A 2289-nucleotide genomic window follows, 5' to 3' on the forward strand; every position below is an offset into this window, starting at 1 on the left:
TTTGGCCGACGCAGAAGGTGCCGCGGCCGCGGCCCGGGTCCGGGCATGTAGCAAGAAGTTCAAGGACAGGGCCGGGGAGGAAGGCGGAGTGGGTGGGGGGGGCGGCTGTCAGCATCACGTGTTCTTCAGGATCTGAGCAGCAGGGAGTCGCCGTCATCGCCAGCCATCAGTCCCCCGATCATGATCCTTATTGGACGGTACGGGGGATCCGCTGCCGCCGCTTTCGCACTTCGTGCTTGTTGATTTGTTTTTGTTGATCCCGTGCGGCTGCCCCTTCGCGCGGGAATCCCCACGGCGATAGATACCGGTGGAGTGTATGAGTATATAGCCTCCTCTTACATGCACAACGTGACCGGCAAATGTACACATTTTAAACCGCGTAAATATTGAGTGAGCCGCCGATTTTAGCGCGGCCCGGGCCAGAGAGCGATGCCAGTGCCAGTGGAGGGAGCAGTGGAAGCGGGAGGAGCCGGGAGGAGCGGAGGGAGCTGGAGGATCGGAAGGAGTCGGGGGATCGGAGGGAGCGGGGAGAGAGGGTGGAACCCTACGGTATTAAAGTGAAGTGAAGTGAGGATCGGAGGGAGCGTGAGGTAGGAGCGGGAGGTGTGTCGGAGGGAGCGCGGGAGCGCCTGTGGGGTAGGCAGCCCCGCCACGCGCTGCCTACCCCACAGGTTTACCTCGCTTCAAAGGTCAGGGCGGAGCGCCGCTGGACCGCGCCGGGCCCGCGCCGGGCGGGGGCGGCCCGGGGGCGGCCGGGGGCAGCGCCTTGCGCAACGAGCGCGGCCGATAAGGTACCTTCACCGAGCGCACGGCAGCCCGGCGAGGGCCGACGACGCGCAGCCTTTCTGGAGCCGCAAGCGACAAAGCCTTCCCATTTTATAACGTGTCGGGTCCACGCTATATGTTTTAACACTTGTGTGTGTGTGTGCATTTAACATTTGTTTTTTGGGGTCCTGCACTGATGCGCAAGGCAATCATTTCCCACCATGTTGGTCCACTCGCGTCTCTGACAAATCACGCTTAACGTGTTGAAAATGCGCTGAAAGTGGAGCGCGAGGCGCGCGGAAACAACTAAAGAGTCGAGTGTGAGTACGTATGTGACGAGAGGAATTTGAAACATGAAAATGGCTGGCCCGCTCTGCTGGGCGGGCAAACCGCAGAGATTTCGGTGATTACCACCGGTGCGGGGAAAAAAAATAGAAATTGGCATGGCGGCATGGCGGTGCGGAGCCCGGCCCGGCCCGCCAGTCTGACGCCCGTAATTGCAGTTTCGCACTGGGAATGATGACGAGCCACACGCGGCCGGGGGCGGCTTGAAGGGGACAAATGTGGGACGATCATCGCCAGCGGCAGCGACACCGCGGCCACCGCCGGGCCGGCGCGGGGACCAACCGGAGCCACCCAGCGACCACCAGAAGGTCGCCGCCGCCGCCCTGGCCCAACCCGCAGCGGCAGCCCGGCGTGCAGCTTGGCGTTGATAAGTCGAGGTGTTTTCCGCGCATCAGGCTGACGGCTTGTCGTGTCACTGGTGAAAAGTGGAAAGGGCCCAAGTCCTCGGACGTCCCATTGGACTTACGCCCTTTTCACTTTTTACCAGTGATGTTTGGATGCTAATGCAAAGCTTCTCGCGTTGAGCCTGTTGCTGCCGCTGTTATTGTTTATCCATGGGGTTCGGCCCAGGACTGACGCTGACGCTCTGTCACTCTCTCTCCTGCAGCCCGCACACGCGCGTATGTTTGGCTCGGAAAGCCCATACCGCGTCGTCCACCAATCGTTTGGCGTGAGGCCTCGGGTGGGGGAAGGGGTGAGGGCGGGGGGCAGAACTCAAAACACCGTCCCCAGGTAACGCAAACTGACGGTCTGATTGAAGGCCTTGCATGTGCCTGGCCGGGCCGGCCGCAGTCTGTGGCGTTCTGTATCGGGTTGCACATCGGCGCGGCCAGCATGCCCCGGCCCGGCCCGCCCACACCAGCACCAGCACGCCAGCGGGACACACAGGAGGCTTGCCCGCTCCCCGGCCAACGCGCACGGCACGCCAATACTACAGGCACGCGGTGACCCTCTCGCTCGAACCAACGCGGGGCCGCAACCCAAAAGCTATCCTGGCCTGGCGCCCTCTCACTCACACATACACACACACACACACACTCGCAAACTTCCGGCGCGCGGCGACGTACATGGCGCGCACACTCACAGGGTCCTGGCTGCGTCCGTCCGCTCTGCGACCGCGAGGACACCTCTTCCCCTTCCCGCGCACACGTGGGGCCCGCCACGGTGCCTCCCCCCCCC

General features: G+C 63.0%; 1 protein-coding gene across 1 annotated transcript in view; it reads right to left on the reverse strand.

Moving 5' to 3' along the window:
- Positions 1 to 2289, reverse strand: part of LOC113203664 (uncharacterized) — a 14626-nt gene that overhangs the window by 11309 nt on the left and 1028 nt on the right. The gene's annotated exons all lie outside the window — the stretch shown is intronic.

Source organism: Frankliniella occidentalis, unplaced genomic scaffold (assembly GCF_000697945.3).
Source record: "Frankliniella occidentalis isolate FOCC.00 unplaced genomic scaffold, Focc_3.1 Scaffold247, whole genome shotgun sequence".
NCBI lineage: Eukaryota > Metazoa > Arthropoda > Insecta > Thysanoptera > Thripidae > Frankliniella > Frankliniella occidentalis.